This window comes from Schistocerca cancellata, unplaced genomic scaffold (genome assembly GCF_023864275.1).
Source record: "Schistocerca cancellata isolate TAMUIC-IGC-003103 unplaced genomic scaffold, iqSchCanc2.1 HiC_scaffold_64, whole genome shotgun sequence".
Classification (NCBI taxonomy): Eukaryota; Metazoa; Arthropoda; class Insecta; order Orthoptera; family Acrididae; genus Schistocerca; species Schistocerca cancellata.
This window is the reverse complement of record NW_026046127.1, coordinates 17,428-31,579: the sequence shown is the minus strand read 5'-3', so window position 1 is coordinate 31,579 and position 14,152 is coordinate 17,428. Positions and strand designations below refer to the sequence as shown.

General features: G+C 53.8%; 31 non-coding genes across 31 annotated transcripts; 6 read left to right on the top strand and 25 right to left on the bottom strand.

The window, feature by feature from the left end:
* Positions 1 to 222: 222 nt before the first annotated feature.
* Trnam-cau (transfer RNA methionine (anticodon CAU)) lies at positions 223 to 295 on the bottom strand. Its single transcript has one exon. It is a non-coding gene; the product is annotated as a tRNA-Met (tRNA).
* Positions 296 to 1,117: 822 nt separating this feature from the next.
* Positions 1,118 to 1,189, top strand: Trnag-ucc (transfer RNA glycine (anticodon UCC)). The gene has a single exon. It is a non-coding gene; the product is annotated as a tRNA-Gly (tRNA).
* A 281-nt stretch (positions 1,190 to 1,470) lies between these two features.
* On the bottom strand, positions 1,471 to 1,552 carry Trnas-aga (transfer RNA serine (anticodon AGA)). The gene has a single exon. It is a non-coding gene; the product is annotated as a tRNA-Ser (tRNA).
* Positions 1,553 to 1,692: 140 nt separating this feature from the next.
* Positions 1,693 to 1,765, bottom strand: Trnak-uuu (transfer RNA lysine (anticodon UUU)). The gene has a single exon. It is a non-coding gene; the product is annotated as a tRNA-Lys (tRNA).
* Positions 1,766 to 2,059: 294 nt separating this feature from the next.
* Trnae-uuc (transfer RNA glutamic acid (anticodon UUC)) lies at positions 2,060 to 2,131 on the bottom strand. Its single transcript has one exon. It is a non-coding gene; the product is annotated as a tRNA-Glu (tRNA).
* A 322-nt stretch (positions 2,132 to 2,453) lies between these two features.
* Trnam-cau (transfer RNA methionine (anticodon CAU)) lies at positions 2,454 to 2,526 on the bottom strand. The gene has a single exon. It is a non-coding gene; the product is annotated as a tRNA-Met (tRNA).
* Positions 2,527 to 3,348: 822 nt separating this feature from the next.
* On the top strand, positions 3,349 to 3,420 carry Trnag-ucc (transfer RNA glycine (anticodon UCC)). Its single transcript has one exon. It is a non-coding gene; the product is annotated as a tRNA-Gly (tRNA).
* A 280-nt stretch (positions 3,421 to 3,700) lies between these two features.
* Positions 3,701 to 3,782, bottom strand: Trnas-aga (transfer RNA serine (anticodon AGA)). The gene has a single exon. It is a non-coding gene; the product is annotated as a tRNA-Ser (tRNA).
* A 140-nt stretch (positions 3,783 to 3,922) lies between these two features.
* Trnak-uuu (transfer RNA lysine (anticodon UUU)) lies at positions 3,923 to 3,995 on the bottom strand. Its single transcript has one exon. It is a non-coding gene; the product is annotated as a tRNA-Lys (tRNA).
* Positions 3,996 to 4,291: 296 nt separating this feature from the next.
* Positions 4,292 to 4,363, bottom strand: Trnae-uuc (transfer RNA glutamic acid (anticodon UUC)). The gene has a single exon. It is a non-coding gene; the product is annotated as a tRNA-Glu (tRNA).
* A 322-nt stretch (positions 4,364 to 4,685) lies between these two features.
* On the bottom strand, positions 4,686 to 4,758 carry Trnam-cau (transfer RNA methionine (anticodon CAU)). The gene has a single exon. It is a non-coding gene; the product is annotated as a tRNA-Met (tRNA).
* Positions 4,759 to 5,580: 822 nt separating this feature from the next.
* Positions 5,581 to 5,652, top strand: Trnag-ucc (transfer RNA glycine (anticodon UCC)). The gene has a single exon. It is a non-coding gene; the product is annotated as a tRNA-Gly (tRNA).
* A 280-nt stretch (positions 5,653 to 5,932) lies between these two features.
* Trnas-aga (transfer RNA serine (anticodon AGA)) lies at positions 5,933 to 6,014 on the bottom strand. The gene has a single exon. It is a non-coding gene; the product is annotated as a tRNA-Ser (tRNA).
* A 140-nt stretch (positions 6,015 to 6,154) lies between these two features.
* Trnak-uuu (transfer RNA lysine (anticodon UUU)) lies at positions 6,155 to 6,227 on the bottom strand. Its single transcript has one exon. It is a non-coding gene; the product is annotated as a tRNA-Lys (tRNA).
* Positions 6,228 to 6,523: 296 nt separating this feature from the next.
* Positions 6,524 to 6,595, bottom strand: Trnae-uuc (transfer RNA glutamic acid (anticodon UUC)). Its single transcript has one exon. It is a non-coding gene; the product is annotated as a tRNA-Glu (tRNA).
* A 322-nt stretch (positions 6,596 to 6,917) lies between these two features.
* Trnam-cau (transfer RNA methionine (anticodon CAU)) lies at positions 6,918 to 6,990 on the bottom strand. Its single transcript has one exon. It is a non-coding gene; the product is annotated as a tRNA-Met (tRNA).
* An 822-nt stretch (positions 6,991 to 7,812) lies between these two features.
* Trnag-ucc (transfer RNA glycine (anticodon UCC)) lies at positions 7,813 to 7,884 on the top strand. Its single transcript has one exon. It is a non-coding gene; the product is annotated as a tRNA-Gly (tRNA).
* A 280-nt stretch (positions 7,885 to 8,164) lies between these two features.
* On the bottom strand, positions 8,165 to 8,246 carry Trnas-aga (transfer RNA serine (anticodon AGA)). Its single transcript has one exon. It is a non-coding gene; the product is annotated as a tRNA-Ser (tRNA).
* Positions 8,247 to 8,386: 140 nt separating this feature from the next.
* Trnak-uuu (transfer RNA lysine (anticodon UUU)) lies at positions 8,387 to 8,459 on the bottom strand. Its single transcript has one exon. It is a non-coding gene; the product is annotated as a tRNA-Lys (tRNA).
* A 296-nt stretch (positions 8,460 to 8,755) lies between these two features.
* Positions 8,756 to 8,827, bottom strand: Trnae-uuc (transfer RNA glutamic acid (anticodon UUC)). Its single transcript has one exon. It is a non-coding gene; the product is annotated as a tRNA-Glu (tRNA).
* Positions 8,828 to 9,149: 322 nt separating this feature from the next.
* Positions 9,150 to 9,222, bottom strand: Trnam-cau (transfer RNA methionine (anticodon CAU)). Its single transcript has one exon. It is a non-coding gene; the product is annotated as a tRNA-Met (tRNA).
* An 822-nt stretch (positions 9,223 to 10,044) lies between these two features.
* On the top strand, positions 10,045 to 10,116 carry Trnag-ucc (transfer RNA glycine (anticodon UCC)). Its single transcript has one exon. It is a non-coding gene; the product is annotated as a tRNA-Gly (tRNA).
* Positions 10,117 to 10,396: 280 nt separating this feature from the next.
* Trnas-aga (transfer RNA serine (anticodon AGA)) lies at positions 10,397 to 10,478 on the bottom strand. The gene has a single exon. It is a non-coding gene; the product is annotated as a tRNA-Ser (tRNA).
* A 140-nt stretch (positions 10,479 to 10,618) lies between these two features.
* Positions 10,619 to 10,691, bottom strand: Trnak-uuu (transfer RNA lysine (anticodon UUU)). The gene has a single exon. It is a non-coding gene; the product is annotated as a tRNA-Lys (tRNA).
* A 296-nt stretch (positions 10,692 to 10,987) lies between these two features.
* On the bottom strand, positions 10,988 to 11,059 carry Trnae-uuc (transfer RNA glutamic acid (anticodon UUC)). The gene has a single exon. It is a non-coding gene; the product is annotated as a tRNA-Glu (tRNA).
* Positions 11,060 to 11,381: 322 nt separating this feature from the next.
* Positions 11,382 to 11,454, bottom strand: Trnam-cau (transfer RNA methionine (anticodon CAU)). The gene has a single exon. It is a non-coding gene; the product is annotated as a tRNA-Met (tRNA).
* Positions 11,455 to 12,276: 822 nt separating this feature from the next.
* Trnag-ucc (transfer RNA glycine (anticodon UCC)) lies at positions 12,277 to 12,348 on the top strand. The gene has a single exon. It is a non-coding gene; the product is annotated as a tRNA-Gly (tRNA).
* A 280-nt stretch (positions 12,349 to 12,628) lies between these two features.
* On the bottom strand, positions 12,629 to 12,710 carry Trnas-aga (transfer RNA serine (anticodon AGA)). The gene has a single exon. It is a non-coding gene; the product is annotated as a tRNA-Ser (tRNA).
* A 140-nt stretch (positions 12,711 to 12,850) lies between these two features.
* On the bottom strand, positions 12,851 to 12,923 carry Trnak-uuu (transfer RNA lysine (anticodon UUU)). Its single transcript has one exon. It is a non-coding gene; the product is annotated as a tRNA-Lys (tRNA).
* A 296-nt stretch (positions 12,924 to 13,219) lies between these two features.
* Positions 13,220 to 13,291, bottom strand: Trnae-uuc (transfer RNA glutamic acid (anticodon UUC)). Its single transcript has one exon. It is a non-coding gene; the product is annotated as a tRNA-Glu (tRNA).
* A 322-nt stretch (positions 13,292 to 13,613) lies between these two features.
* Trnam-cau (transfer RNA methionine (anticodon CAU)) lies at positions 13,614 to 13,686 on the bottom strand. The gene has a single exon. It is a non-coding gene; the product is annotated as a tRNA-Met (tRNA).
* Positions 13,687 to 14,152: the final 466 nt, after the last annotated feature.

Here is a 14,152-nt window from a genome sequence, read left to right as displayed (position 1 = left end):
GACTGGCATGGCGCACAGCTCGAAACTGACTATTCATTGCTGTTTGCATCATATTTTACTCATAACAGGGGAGGAGAAAGATCAAAGTTGTACCTTGCCATAATTGGAAGTAAACATTTTTACGCTGAGGCGTGGACTCCTTGGGGATAACAAACGACAATTAAGTTCGTTCCCTAGCAACAGCAGCGCCGTTAATTCAGCCATGATGTACAGCAAATTAAATGCCCCGGGTGAGGATCGAACTCACGACCTTAAGATTATGAGACTTACGCGCTACCTACTGCGCTACCGAGGCACGTTGCAACAAGCGTCCCAGGAAACTTGGTAAGTCCCACATATTAGAGACAGACAGTTTGCGCTTTCTCAAGAATCTGCTGTGTTGCTACACGTGCTTTCCCGACTGGCTAGATTAAACTGCTGCCGCAGCTTTTTCAACGGAAAGCAGCACTGCCTGAGGTAACAGTACATCGCCCTTGCGGCACCTGGACACAGCGGCCTGTAGGGCCAGGCCGACGCTAGAGTTCAGAAATAGCACGCGACCGTCCAAGTACGGCCTCTTGCGTGCTGCGTGTTTGGTTCTTCTCACAGCGAATCCTGCTACACATTCCTGAGGCTGACGCAGCTCAAGCGGGCAATCGGCGCGGCGGCATTATAGCGAGAACAGCAAAACGATGCATCGGCCGGGAATCGAAGCCGGGCCGCCCGCGTGGTAGGCGAACAACCTACCACTTTTTTAGTTGTTGTTCTCATTTTGTTAGTTGCACTTGTTGGGGGCGGACGTCCGATGACGTCCGTGCTTGCCGAGCATATTCCCGAGCAGCTGTCTGCAGGGAAAGTGGGATTGCCACCCAGCGACGTCGGATACGACCGAAAAAAGTGCTACACACGCGGAGTCCCCCACTACACTGCCTTATAGCGACCGCTCATCACTATCGTGTGAGTAACGTTGCGGCCGCGGCGACGAGTCTTGCCCAAAGACGCAGCGTGCGTGGAGGCGCTACCCGAATGCGTGTGGATGCACCCTCCTACCTCGTAAAGCGCCTACAGCTACTATCACCGTGGGCCGCTGGCGGCGGGCGGGAAGCCGACACAGCGCGGCGTTGCGAGCAGCGGCTGTGCGGTGGTGGTGTAATGGTGAGCATAGTTGCCTTCCAAGCAGTTGATCCGGGTTCGATTCCCGGCCACCGCAACGGGCGAAACTTTTTGCGTATGAGTATGTGAGCCACGTGCTGTTAAATTAACGTTTTCTTTCCGTCGTTGCTCCACGCAGGCCATCCTGTAGTATGTCCCGACTTGTCCCGACTTTGCTCGGCTGACGCGAAAGCTGACGCTTGGAATTCGCCCTTATCAAAAGGACAGGCGCTATAAAACGACTGTGAGAGGTGAGGTGTGGCGAGGTACCAAAACGACAGGCAAACCGCGAAATTTTCTGCTCCTCCTTCCTAAAGAAAAAAAGAAAAGAAAAACGGACGCAGTCGGTAGGACTCGAACCTACGCTCCCAGAGGGAATCTGATTTCTAGTCAGACGCCTTAACCACTCGGCCACGACTGCTCGTATCTGAAGCTTCCCTCGAATCGTGAAAAATCTAACCGGTCTGCGCAGAATGTTGACAGGAAACGAACTCTGTGCACTGATTACGGCAGGGCTACCAGCGCTACGAGACGAGCCATTACGGAAGCGTTAAAAATCTTCGCCCGGACAGGGACTCGAACCCTGGACCCTTAGATTAAAAGCCTAATGCTCTACCGACTGAGCTATCCGGGCTCATGCCCGTTGTGGGTGGAGCGGCTGCAAGCAATGTGAATAATTGGAACGCGTGTGTAGGCGTACTACGGTAATTGCTGGCTTCTGGCGCAACTGGCCACTTCACCGACTTCCACTGACGCTGGTAGCAGCCAACAGCGGACTAGTGCCTCTTCTGCCTTTATCCCGGTGCTGACAGTAATTGCATCTTGTGCCTGTTTTCCCCGATTACGTTCGGTTGAAGCTCCGGAAGGAGGGCGACAAACGAAGGTTGGAAGGCCAAAACATGGAGGGACGTGTGCGCAAAAACTTCTCTTCCGGTACCGGGAATCGAACCCGGGCCTCCTGGGTGAAAGCCAGGTATCCTAGCCACTAGACCACACCGGATTTGCTCGGTAAACGTGAGATTTACTCCCTCTCCTCCCGCATTTCGTGCTGAATCCGGACTCAGTGGTGCTCTCTGTTTGCGAGCGTATTTGTGCGTGCAGACTGGCATGGCGCACAGCTCGAAACTGACTATTCATTGCTGTTTGCATCATATTTTACTCATAACAGGGGAGGAGAAAGATCAAAGTTGTACCTTGCCATAATTGGAAGTAAACATTTTTACGCTGAGGCGTGGACTCCTTGGGGATAACAAACGACAATTAAGTTCGTTCCCTAGCAACAGCAGCGCCGTTAATTCAGCCATGATGTACAGCAAATTAAATGCCCCGGGTGAGGATCGAACTCACGACCTTAAGATTATGAGACTTACGCGCTACCTACTGCGCTACCGAGGCACGTTGCAACAAGCGTCCCAGGAAACTTGGTAAGTCCCACATATTAGAGACAGACAGTTTGCGCTTTCTCAAGAATCTGCTGTGTTGCTACACGTGCTTTCCCGACTGGCTAGATTAAACTGCTGCCGCAGCTTTTTCAACGGAAAGCAGCACTGCCTGAGGTAACAGTACATCGCCCTTGCGGCACCTGGACACAGCGGCCTGTAGGGCCAGGCCGACGCTAGAGTTCAGAAATAGCACGCGACCGTCCAAGTACGGCCTCTTGCGTGCTGCGTGTTTGGTTCTTCTCACAGCGAATCCTGCTACACATTCCTGAGGCTGACGCAGCTCAAGCGGGCAATCGGCGCGGCGGCATTATAGCGAGAACAGCAAAACGATGCATCGGCCGGGAATCGAAGCCGGGCCGCCCGCGTGGTAGGCGAACAACCTACCACTTTTTTAGTTGTTGTTCTCATTTTGTTAGTTGCACTTGTTGGGGGCGGACGTCCGATGCCGTCCGTGCTTGCCGAGCATATTCCCGAGCAGCTGTCTGCAGGGAAAGTGGGATTGCCACCCAGCGACGTCGGATACGACCGAAAAAAGTGCTACACACGCGGAGTCCCCCACTACACTGCCTTATAGCGACCGCTCATCACTATCGTGTGAGTAACGTTGCGGCCGCGGCGACGAGTCTTGCCCAAAGACGCAGCGTGCGTGGAGGCGCTACCCGAATGCGTGTGGATGCACCCTCCTACCTCGTAAAGCGCCTACAGCTACTATCACCGTGGGCCGCTGGCGGCGGGCGGGAAGCCGACACAGCGCGGCGTTGCGAGCAGCGGCTGTGCGGTGGTGGTGTAATGGTGAGCATAGTTGCCTTCCAAGCAGTTGATCCGGGTTCGATTCCCGGCCACCGCAACGGGCGAAACTTTTTGCGTATGAGTATGTGAGCCACGTGCTGTTAAATTAACGTTTTCTTTCCGTCGTTGCTCCACGCAGGCCATCCTGTAGTATGTCCCGACTTGTCCCGACTTTGCTCGGCTGACGCGAAAGCTGACGCTTGGAATTCGCCCTTATCAAAAGGACAGGCGCTATAAACGACTGTGAGAGGTGAGGTGTGGCGAGGTACCAAAACGACAGGCAAACCGCGAAATTTTCTGCTCCTCCTTCCTAAAGAAAAAAAGAAAAGAAAAACGGACGCAGTCGGTAGGACTCGAACCTACGCTCCCAGAGGGAATCTGATTTCTAGTCAGACGCCTTAACCACTCGGCCACGACTGCTCGTATCTGAAGCTTCCCTCGAATCGTGAAAAATCTAACCGGTCTGCGCCGAATGTTGACAGGAAACGAACTCTGTGCACTGATTACGGCAGGGCTACCAGCGCTACGAGACGAGCCATTACGGAAGCGTTAAAAATCTTCGCCCGGACAGGGACTCGAACCCTGGACCCTTAGGTTAAAAGCCTAATGCTCTACCGACTGAGCTATCCGGGCTCATGCCCGTTGTGGGTGGAGCGGCTGCAAGCAATGTGAATAATTGGAACGCGTGTGTAGGCGTACTACGGTAATTGCTGGCTTCTGGCGCAACTGGCCACTTCACCGACTTCCCACTGACGCTGGTAGCAGCCCAACAGCGGACTAGTGCCTCTTCTGCCTTTATCCCGGTGCTGACAGTAATTGCATCTTGTGCCTGTTTTCCCCGATTACGTTCGGTTGAAGCTCCGGAAGGAGGGCGACAAACGAAGGTTGGAAGGCCAAAACATGGAGGGACGTGTGCGCAAAAACTTCTCTTCCGGTACCGGGAATCGAACCCGGGCCTCCTGGGTGAAAGCCAGGTATCCTAGCCACTAGACCACACCGGATTTGCTCGGTAAACGTGAGATTTACTCCCTCTCCTCCCGCATTTCGTGCTGAATCCGGACTCAGTGGTGCTCTCTGTTTGCGAGCGTATTTGTGCGTGCAGACTGGCATGGCGCACAGCTCGAAACTGACTATTCATTGCTGTTTGCATCATATTTTACTCATAACAGGGGAGGAGAAAGATCAAAGTTGTACCTTGCCATAATTGGAAGTAAACATTTTTACGCTGAGGCGTGGACTCCTTGGGGATAACAAACGACAATTAAGTTCGTTCCCTAGCAACAGCAGCGCCGTTAATTCAGCCATGATGTACAGCAAATTAAATGCCCCGGGTGAGGATCGAACTCACGACCTTAAGATTATGAGACTTACGCGCTACCTACTGCGCTACCGAGGCACGTTGCAACAAGCGTCCCAGGAAACTTGGTAAGTCCCACATATTAGAGACAGACAGTTTGCGCTTTCTCAAGAATCTGCTGTGTTGCTACACGTGCTTTCCCGACTGGCTAGATTAAACTGCTGCCGCAGCTTTTTCAACGGAAAGCAGCACTGCCTGAGGTAACAGTACATCGCCCTTGCGGCACCTGGACACAGCGGCCTGTAGGGCCAGGCCGACGCTAGAGTTCAGAAATAGCACGCGACCGTCCAAGTACGGCCTCTTGCGTGCTGCGTGTTTGGTTCTTCTCACAGCGAATCCTGCTACACATTCCTGAGGCTGACGCAGCTCAAGCGGGCAATCGGCGCGGCGGCATTATAGCGAGAACAGCAAAACGATGCATCGGCCGGGAATCGAAGCCGGGCCGCCCGCGTGGTAGGCGAACAACCTACCACTTTTTTAGTTGTTGTTCTCATTTTGTTAGTTGCACTTGTTGGGGGCGGACGTCCGATGACGTCCGTGCTTGCCGAGCATATTCCCGAGCAGCTGTCTGCAGGGAAAGTGGGATTGCCACCCAGCGACGTCGGATACGACCGAAAAAAGTGCTACACACGCGGAGTCCCCCACTACACTGCCTTATAGCGACCGCTCATCACTATCGTGTGAGTAACGTTGCGGCCGCGGCGACGAGTCTTGCCCAAAGACGCAGCGTGCGTGGAGGCGCTACCCGAATGCGTGTGGATGCACCCTCCTACCTCGTAAAGCGCCTACAGCTACTATCACCGTGGGCCGCTGGCGGCGGGCGGGAAGCCGACACAGCGCGGCGTTGCGAGCAGCGGCTGTGCGGTGGTGGTGTAATGGTGAGCATAGTTGCCTTCCAAGCAGTTGATCCGGGTTCGATTCCCGGCCACCGCAACGGGCGAAACTTTTTGCGTATGAGTATGTGAGCCACGTGCTGTTAAATTAACGTTTTCTTTCCGTCGTTGCTCCACGCAGGCCATCCTGTAGTATGTCCCGACTTGTCCCGACTTTGCTCGGCTGACGCGAAAGCTGACGCTTGGAATTCGCCCTTATCAAAAGGACAGGCGCTATAAACGACTGTGAGAGGTGAGGTGTGGCGAGGTACCAAAACGACAGGCAAACCGCGAAATTTTCTGCTCCTCCTTCCTAAAGAAAAAAAGAAAAGAAAAACGGACGCAGTCGGTAGGACTCGAACCTACGCTCCCAGAGGGAATCTGATTTCTAGTCAGACGCCTTAACCACTCGGCCACGACTGCTCGTATCTGAAGCTTCCCTCGAATCGTGAAAAATCTAACCGGTCTGCGCAGAATGTTGACAGGAAACGAACTCTGTGCACTGATTACGGCAGGGCTACCAGCGCTACGAGACGAGCCATTACGGAAGCGTTAAAAATCTTCGCCCGGACAGGGACTCGAACCCTGGACCCTTAGATTAAAAGCCTAATGCTCTACCGACTGAGCTATCCGGGCTCATGCCCGTTGTGGGTGGAGCGGCTGCAAGCAATGTGAATAATTGGAACGCGTGTGTAGGCGTACTACGGTAATTGCTGGCTTCTGGCGCAACTGGCCACTTCACCGACTTCCCACTGACGCTGGTAGCAGCCCAACAGCGGACTAGTGCCTCTTCTGCCTTTATCCCGGTGCTGACAGTAATTGCATCTTGTGCCTGTTTTCCCCGATTACGTTCGGTTGAAGCTCCGGAAGGAGGGCGACAAACGAAGGTTGGAAGGCCAAAACATGGAGGGACGTGTGCGCAAAAACTTCTCTTCCGGTACCGGGAATCGAACCCGGGCCTCCTGGGTGAAAGCCAGGTATCCTAGCCACTAGACCACACCGGATTTGCTCGGTAAACGTGAGATTTACTCCCTCTCCTCCCGCATTTCGTGCTGAATCCGGACTCAGTGGTGCTCTCTGTTTGCGAGCGTATTTGTGCGTGCAGACTGGCATGGCGCACAGCTCGAAACTGACTATTCATTGCTGTTTGCATCATATTTTACTCATAACAGGGGAGGAGAAAGATCAAAGTTGTACCTTGCCATAATTGGAAGTAAACATTTTTACGCTGAGGCGTGGACTCCTTGGGGATAACAAACGACAATTAAGTTCGTTCCCTAGCAACAGCAGCGCCGTTAATTCAGCCATGATGTACAGCAAATTAAATGCCCCGGGTGAGGATCGAACTCACGACCTTAAGATTATGAGACTTACGCGCTACCTACTGCGCTACCGAGGCACGTTGCAACAAGCGTCCCAGGAAACTTGGTAAGTCCCACATATTAGAGATAGACAGTTTGCGCTTTCTCAAGAATCTGCTGTGTTGCTACACGTGCTTTCCCGACTGGCTAGATTAAACTGCTGCCGCAGCTTTTTCAACGGAAAGCAGCACTGCCTGAGGTAACAGTACATCGCCCTTGCGGCACCTGGACACAGCGGCCTGTAGGGCCAGGCCGACGCTAGAGTTCAGAAATAGCACGCGACCGTCCAAGTACGGCCTCTTGCGTGCTGCGTGTTTGGTTCTTCTCACAGCGAATCCTGCTACACATTCCTGAGGCTGACGCAGCTCAAGCGGGCAATCGGCGCGGCGGCATTATAGCGAGAACAGCAAAACGATGCATCGGCCGGGAATCGAAGCCGGGCCGCCCGCGTGGTAGGCGAACAACCTACCACTTTTTTAGTTGTTGTTCTCATTTTGTTAGTTGCACTTGTTGGGGGCGGACGTCCGATGCCGTCCGTGCTTGCCGAGCATATTCCCGAGCAGCTGTCTGCAGGGAAAGTGGGATTGCCACCCAGCGACGTCGGATACGACCGAAAAAAGTGCTACACACGCGGAGTCCCCCACTACACTGCCTTATAGCGACCGCTCATCACTATCGTGTGAGTAACGTTGCGGCCGCGGCGACGAGTCTTGCCCAAAGACGCAGCGTGCGTGGAGGCGCTACCCGAATGCGTGTGGATGCACCCTCCTACCTCGTAAAGCGCCTACAGCTACTATCACCGTGGGCCGCTGGCGGCGGGCGGGAAGCCGACACAGCGCGGCGTTGCGAGCAGCGGCTGTGCGGTGGTGGTGTAATGGTGAGCATAGTTGCCTTCCAAGCAGTTGATCCGGGTTCGATTCCCGGCCACCGCAACGGGCGAAACTTTTTGCGTATGAGTATGTGAGCCACGTGCTGTTAAATTAACGTTTTCTTTCCGTCGTTGCTCCACGCAGGCCATCCTGTAGTATGTCCCGACTTGTCCCGACTTTGCTCGGCTGACGCGAAAGCTGACGCTTGGAATTCGCCCTTATCAAAAGGACAGGCGCTATAAACGACTGTGAGAGGTGAGGTGTGGCGAGGTACCAAAACGACAGGCAAACCGCGAAATTTTCTGCTCCTCCTTCCTAAAGAAAAAAAGAAAAGAAAAACGGACGCAGTCGGTAGGACTCGAACCTACGCTCCCAGAGGGAATCTGATTTCTAGTCAGACGCCTTAACCACTCGGCCACGACTGCTCGTATCTGAAGCTTCCCTCGAATCGTGAAAAATCTAACCGGTCTGCGCCGAATGTTGACAGGAAACGAACTCTGTGCACTGATTACGGCAGGGCTACCAGCGCTACGAGACGAGCCATTACGGAAGCGTTAAAAATCTTCGCCCGGACAGGGACTCGAACCCTGGACCCTTAGGTTAAAAGCCTAATGCTCTACCGACTGAGCTATCCGGGCTCATGCCCGTTGTGGGTGGAGCGGCTGCAAGCAATGTGAATAATTGGAACGCGTGTGTAGGCGTACTACGGTAATTGCTGGCTTCTGGCGCAACTGGCCACTTCACCGACTTCCCACTGACGCTGGTAGCAGCCCAACAGCGGACTAGTGCCTCTTCTGCCTTTATCCCGGTGCTGACAGTAATTGCATCTTGTGCCTGTTTTCCCCGATTACGTTCGGTTGAAGCTCCGGAAGGAGGGCGACAAACGAAGGTTGGAAGGCCAAAACATGGAGGGACGTGTGCGCAAAAACTTCTCTTCCGGTACCGGGAATCGAACCCGGGCCTCCTGGGTGAAAGCCAGGTATCCTAGCCACTAGACCACACCGGATTTGCTCGGTAAACGTGAGATTTACTCCCTCTCCTCCCGCATTTCGTGCTGAATCCGGACTCAGTGGTGCTCTCTGTTTGCGAGCGTATTTGTGCGTGCAGACTGGCATGGCGCACAGCTCGAAACTGACTATTCATTGCTGTTTGCATCATATTTTACTCATAACAGGGGAGGAGAAAGATCAAAGTTGTACCTTGCCATAATTGGAAGTAAACATTTTTACGCTGAGGCGTGGACTCCTTGGGGATAACAAACGACAATTAAGTTCGTTCCCTAGCAACAGCAGCGCCGTTAATTCAGCCATGATGTACAGCAAATTAAATGCCCCGGGTGAGGATCGAACTCACGACCTTAAGATTATGAGACTTACGCGCTACCTACTGCGCTACCGAGGCACGTTGCAACAAGCGTCCCAGGAAACTTGGTAAGTCCCACATATTAGAGATAGACAGTTTGCGCTTTCTCAAGAATCTGCTGTGTTGCTACACGTGCTTTCCCGACTGGCTAGATTAAACTGCTGCCGCAGCTTTTTCAACGGAAAGCAGCACTGCCTGAGGTAACAGTACATCGCCCTTGCGGCACCTGGACACAGCGGCCTGTAGGGCCAGGCCGACGCTAGAGTTCAGAAATAGCACGCGACCGTCCAAGTACGGCCTCTTGCGTGCTGCGTGTTTGGTTCTTCTCACAGCGAATCCTGCTACACATTCCTGAGGCTGACGCAGCTCAAGCGGGCAATCGGCGCGGCGGCATTATAGCGAGAACAGCAAAACGATGCATCGGCCGGGAATCGAAGCCGGGCCGCCCGCGTGGTAGGCGAACAACCTACCACTTTTTTAGTTGTTGTTCTCATTTTGTTAGTTGCACTTGTTGGGGGCGGACGTCCGATGCCGTCCGTGCTTGCCGAGCATATTCCCGAGCAGCTGTCTGCAGGGAAAGTGGGATTGCCACCCAGCGACGTCGGATACGACCGAAAAAAGTGCTACACACGCGGAGTCCCCCACTACACTGCCTTATAGCGACCGCTCATCACTATCGTGTGAGTAACGTTGCGGCCGCGGCGACGAGTCTTGCCCAAAGACGCAGCGTGCGTGGAGGCGCTACCCGAATGCGTGTGGATGCACCCTCCTACCTCGTAAAGCGCCTACAGCTACTATCACCGTGGGCCGCTGGCGGCGGGCGGGAAGCCGACACAGCGCGGCGTTGCGAGCAGCGGCTGTGCGGTGGTGGTGTAATGGTGAGCATAGTTGCCTTCCAAGCAGTTGATCCGGGTTCGATTCCCGGCCACCGCAACGGGCGAAACTTTTTGCGTATGAGTATGTGAGCCACGTGCTGTTAAATTAACGTTTTCTTTCCGTCGTTGCTCCACGCAGGCCATCCTGTAGTATGTCCCGACTTGTCCCGACTTTGCTCGGCTGACGCGAAAGCTGACGCTTGGAATTCGCCCTTATCAAAAGGACAGGCGCTATAAACGACTGTGAGAGGTGAGGTGTGGCGAGGTACCAAAACGACAGGCAAACCGCGAAATTTTCTGCTCCTCCTTCCTAAAGAAAAAAAGAAAAGAAAAACGGACGCAGTCGGTAGGACTCGAACCTACGCTCCCAGAGGGAATCTGATTTCTAGTCAGACGCCTTAACCACTCGGCCACGACTGCTCGTATCTGAAGCTTCCCTCGAATCGTGAAAAATCTAACCGGTCTGCGCCGAATGTTGACAGGAAACGAACTCTGTGCACTGATTACGGCAGGGCTACCAGCGCTACGAGACGAGCCATTACGGAAGCGTTAAAAATCTTCGCCCGGACAGGGACTCGAACCCTGGACCCTTAGGTTAAAAGCCTAATGCTCTACCGACTGAGCTATCCGGGCTCATGCCCGTTGTGGGTGGAGCGGCTGCAAGCAATGTGAATAATTGGAACGCGTGTGTAGGCGTACTACGGTAATTGCTGGCTTCTGGCGCAACTGGCCACTTCACCGACTTCCCACTGACGCTGGTAGCAGCCCAACAGCGGACTAGTGCCTCTTCTGCCTTTATCCCGGTGCTGACAGTAATTGCATCTTGTGCCTGTTTTCCCCGATTACGTTCGGTTGAAGCTCCGGAAGGAGGGCGACAAACGAAGGTTGGAAGGCCAAAACATGGAGGGACGTGTGCGCAAAAACTTCTCTTCCGGTACCGGGAATCGAACCCGGGCCTCCTGGGTGAAAGCCAGGTATCCTAGCCACTAGACCACACCGGATTTGCTCGGTAAACGTGAGATTTACTCCCTCTCCTCCCGCATTTCGTGCTGAATCCGGACTCAGTGGTGCTCTCTGTTTGCGAGCGTATTTGTGCGTGCAGACTGGCATGGCGCACAGCTCGAAACTGACTATTCATTGCTGTTTGCATCATATTTTACTCATAACAGGGGAGGAGAAAGATCAAAGTTGTACCTTGCCATAATTGGAAGTAAACATTTTTACGCTGAGGCGTGGACTCCTTGGGGATAACAAACGACAATTAAGTTCGTTCCCTAGCAACAGCAGCGCCGTTAATTCAGCCATGATGTACAGCAAATTAAATGCCCCGGGTGAGGATCGAACTCACGACCTTAAGATTATGAGACTTACGCGCTACCTACTGCGCTACCGAGGCACGTTGCAACAAGCGTCCCAGGAAACTTGGTAAGTCCCACATATTAGAGATAGACAGTTTGCGCTTTCTCAAGAATCTGCTGTGTTGCTACACGTGCTTTCCCGACTGGCTAGATTAAACTGCTGCCGCAGCTTTTTCAACGGAAAGCAGCACTGCCTGAGGTAACAGTACATCGCCCTTGCGGCACCTGGACACAGCGGCCTGTAGGGCCAGGCCGACGCTAGAGTTCAGAAATAGCACGCGACCGTCCAAGTACGGCCTCTTGCGTGCTGCGTGTTTGGTTCTTCTCACAGCGAATCCTGCTACACATTCCTGAGGCTGACGCAGCTCAAGCGGGCAATCGGCGCGGCGGCATTATAGCGAGAACAGCAAAACGATGCATCGGCCGGGAATCGAAGCCGGGCCGCCCGCGTGGTAGGCGAACAACCTACCACTTTTTTAGTTGTTGTTCTCATTTTGTTAGTTGCACTTGTTGGGGGCGGACGTCCGATGCCGTCCGTGCTTGCCGAGCATATTCCCGAGCAGCTGTCTGCAGGGAAAGTGGGATTGCCACCCAGCGACGTCGGATACGACCGAAAAAAGTGCTACACACGCGGAGTCCCCCACTACACTGCCTTATAGCGACCGCTCATCACTATCGTGTGAGTAACGTTGCGGCCGCGGCGACGAGTCTTGCCCAAAGACGCAGCGTGCGTGGAGGCGCTACCCGAATGCGTGTGGATGCACCCTCCTACCTCGTAAAGCGCCTACAGCTACTATCACCGTGGGCCGCTGGCGGCGGGCGGGAAGCCGACACAGCGCGGCGTTGCGAGCAGCGGCTGTGCGGTGGTGGTGTAATGGTGAGCATAGTTGCCTTCCAAGCAGTTGATCCGGGTTCGATTCCCGGCCACCGCAACGGGCGAAACTTTTTGCGTATGAGTATGTGAGCCACGTGCTGTTAAATTAACGTTTTCTTTCCGTCGTTGCTCCACGCAGGCCATCCTGTAGTATGTCCCGACTTGTCCCGACTTTGCTCGGCTGACGCGAAAGCTGACGCTTGGAATTCGCCCTTATCAAAAGGACAGGCGCTATAAACGACTGTGAGAGGTGAGGTGTGGCGAGGTACCAAAACGACAGGCAAACCGCGAAATTTTCTGCTCCTCCTTCCTAAAGAAAAAAAGAAAAGAAAAACGGACGCAGTCGGTAGGACTCGAACCTACGCTCCCAGAGGGAATCTGATTTCTAGTCAGACGCCTTAACCACTCGGCCACGACTGCTCGTATCTGAAGCTTCCCTCGAATCGTGAAAAATCTAACCGGTCTGCGCCGAATGTTGACAGGAAACGAACTCTGTGCACTGATTACGGCAGGGCTACCAGCGCTACGAGACGAGCCATTACGGAAGCGTTAAAAATCTTCGCCCGGACAGGGACTCGAACCCTGGACCCTTAGGTTAAAAGCCTAATGCTCTACCGACTGAGCTATCCGGGCTCATGCCCGTTGTGGGTGGAGCGGCTGCAAGCAATGTGAATAATTGGAACGCGTGTGTAGGCGTACTACGGTAATTGCTGGCTTCTGGCGCAACTGGCCACTTCACCGACTTCCCACTGACGCTGGTAGCAGCCCAACAGCGGACTAGTGCCTCTTCTGCCTTTATCCCGGTGCTGACAGTAATTGCATCTTGTGCCTGTTTTCCCCGATTACGTTCGGTTGAAGCTCCGGAAGGAGGGCGACAAACGAAGGTTGGAAGGCCAAAACATGGAGGGACGTGTGCGCAAAAACTTCTCTTCCGGTACCGGGAATCGAACCCGGGCCTCCTGGGTGAAAGCCAGGTATCCTAGCCACTAGACCACACCGGATTTGCTCGGTAAACGTGAGATTTACTCCCTCTCCTCCCGCATTTCGTGCTGAATCCGGACTCAGTGGTGCTCTCTGTTTGCGAGCGTATTTGTGCGTGCAGACTGGCATGGCGCACAGCTCGAAACTGACTATTCATTGCTGTTTGCATCATATTTTACTCATAACAGGGGAGGAGAAAGATCAAAGTTGTACCTTGCCATAATTGGAAGTAAACATTTTTACGCTGAGGCGTGGACTCCTTGGGGATAACAAACGACAATTAAGTTCGTTCCCTAGCAACAGCAGCGCCGTTAATTCAGCCATGATGTACAGCAAATTAAATGCCCTGGGTGAGGATCGAACTCACGACCTTAAGATTATGAGACTTACGCGCTACCTACTGCGCTACCGAGGCACGTTGCAACAAGCGTCCCAGGAAACTTGGTAAGTCCCACATATTAGAGACAGACAGTTTGCGCTTTCTCAAGAATCTGCTGTGTTGCTACACGTGCTTTCCCGACTGGCTAGATTAAACTGCTGCCGCAGCTTTTTCAACGGAAAGCAGCACTGCCTGAGGTAACAGTACATCGCCCTTGCGGCACCTGGACACAGCGGCCTGTAGGGCCAGGCCGACGCTAGAGTTCAGAAATAGCACGCGACCGTCCAAGTACGGCCTCTTGCGTGCTGCGTGTTTGGTTCTTCTCACAGCGAATCCTGCTACACATTCCTGAGGCTGACGCAGCTCAAGCGGGCAATCGGCGCGGCGGCATTATAGCGAGAACAGCAAAACGATGCATCGGCCGGGAATCGAAGCCGGGCCGCCCGCGTGGTAGGCGAACAACCTACCACTTTTTTAGTTGTTGTTCTCATTTTGTTAGTTG